Genomic DNA, 2500 nt, shown 5'->3' with positions numbered 1-2500 from the left:
CACAATTTATAAGCATACTTGTATAGTCGAAGACTATGATTGTAACTACTTGGGCATGGACATTTTGCACTATTTTAACTGCACCTTAAATCTATAGGACGACACCTTGACCTTCCGTGACTTTAACGACTATTATTTCGATAGGGCCGCTGAATTTATGTATGAAACAGTGACCGTCAATGGCAAAGACGTGGATGTGCTCATTGATACAGGTTAGACAGCGTATATTATAGGTAACATGGAGGTAGCACAGAAGCTGAATTTGGTTTTGCATGATGTAACACACCTAAATTTCATGCTCGACCTCGTATCAGACAGTGTACAGGTGAAATTTAAAAGTTATTTTAATCACATGAAGATCAAGGATCGTGAATGGGGACTGGTGACCTACATTGTAGATGACGCCGACTCAGATGTCTCTGTAGGGGTGGCGGCCATACGCGGAGCGATAATACATCTTTACCACGACGGATCGCACGAAATACTCCTCTCTGGAAAGCTCGACCTTGAGGAGGAGCAAAGGACTTTATTTCTTGAAAATGAAGTAATAATACGTCACGAAGTATGGGTCGAAAAAGAAGAGGATGAGCCTGACACGAATATCTAGAACTGACAGAATTGACGCCCGCGTTGCAGAAGGTCCACGTCATGGATGCACACTCACTAAGCTTTTGAGTCATTTCGTTTCTAGTATGCATGCATATTTGTGCCATCACCGATGCGGTGTTTGACGAACTAAATGGCGCCTTATCTTATTGTGGTGCCTGTCTGTATATACTCGTATGTATGTATATAAGCACGGAATTTGCATGTATGTCGGTGTGCGCCGCGTTGTTCCCTTGGGCAAGGAACTTCACCTCGATTGCCTACCTTGCCACTGGGTGGCCAAGCCAGCCCAAGTCTAAGTGCTGGTCCCAAGCCCGGATAAATAGAGAGAATGATTACCTAAAAAAGGTAACAACGGCACTCTCCGTGGAAAGGAACTGGGGACCCTACCACGTACTCACTCCAAGAGCATCACAACCTGAAAACTACAATTAAGTATCATGCTGTGATCACGGCGGCTCAGACATGAACCTACCGTTAAAAAAAAAAAAAAAAATGTATATATATATATATATATATATAATATATATATATATATATATATATATAATATATATATATATATATGTGTGGTGTTGTATATATATATATTATGATACATATATATTTATATATATATATAATTAGTATATATATTATATATATATATATATATATATATATATATTATATATTATATATATATATATTCACAACTTGTCTCTGTCTGCCCTTTTCACCTGCTCATAAGCGAGCGTTTCAGCGAACTCTTTCTCTCTCTCCTCGGCCTCGCATTAAAATCCCCCCCCCCCCCTTACCCGTGCCTCTCCCCCACCCCCACCCCGCAGGAGCAGCATCGTCACAGCCGCGCGTCTTGGGAACAGGAGAAGAGGGTAAACATCCTGCCCTAAACACCCGAGCGCATCGATCGCGGAGTACAGCTTTAACAGCCAAAAAGCTTAAATGAAAAAAGAAGAGAGGAAGAAGAAGAAAAAATATGCACGGGCATAGGGAGATGTTGGCATAAAATATCTTTTTAGGAGCACTTGCGAGCGGAGGAACGACTGTCTCCCGCTAGTCGCTTCCTGGGGGCCGCACGTGCTGATACTGGACGGGAGGAGGGGAGGAGGGGAGGGGTCGGTAGGAAAGGGAGGAGGGGAGGGTGCCAGTAGGAAGGGAGGAGGGGAGGGTGCCAGTAGGCAGGGAGGAGGGGAGGGTGCCAGTAGGCATGGAGGAGGGGAGGGTGCCAATAGGAGGGGAGGAGGGAGGGTGCCAGTAGGAATGCCAGTAGGAAGGGAGGAGGGGAGGGTTGCCAGTAGGAGGGAGGAGGGGAGGGTGCCAGTAGGAAGGGAGGAGGGGAGGGTGCCAGTAGGAAGGAGGAGGGGAGGGTGCCAGTAGGCAGGGAGGAGGGGAGGCTGCCAGTAGGAAGGGAGGAGGGGAGGGTGCCAGTAGGCAGGGAGGAGGGGAGGGTGCCAGTAGGAGGGGAGGAGGGGAGGGTGCCAGTAGGAAGGGAGGAGGGGAGGGTGCCAGTAGGCAGGGAGGAGGGGAGGGTGCCAGTAGGAGGGGAGGAGGGGAGGGTGCCAGTAGGTAGGGAGGGGTAAGGGGCAATAGAAGGGGAGAGGGGAAAGTAACATGATAAAGGGTGGGAAGGGAGGGGATGTGAGAGGGCTGAGGGAAGGGGAAGCTTGCCACGAGGGAGGGAAGGGAGGGTAGGGAGGAGGAAAGGGAAAGGCATCGAGAGGGAAGGGAGGTGAAGGGAGGGAAGAGGAGGTTAAGGAGGGTGACGAGAAGAGGGGGGGAGGGGGGGAGGTTAGAAGAGAAAGAAAGGAGTAACGTGATGGGGAAAGGGGGAGGGCAAGGTGCCATGAATAAGGAAAATGGAGGGAAGGGAAGGGAAAGATAGAAGGGAAGGGAG

Source organism: Penaeus monodon, chromosome 7, assembly GCF_015228065.2.
Source record: "Penaeus monodon isolate SGIC_2016 chromosome 7, NSTDA_Pmon_1, whole genome shotgun sequence".
NCBI classification, from domain to species: Eukaryota; Metazoa; Arthropoda; class Malacostraca; order Decapoda; family Penaeidae; genus Penaeus; species Penaeus monodon.
Note: the sequence above shows the minus strand (reverse complement) of the source record.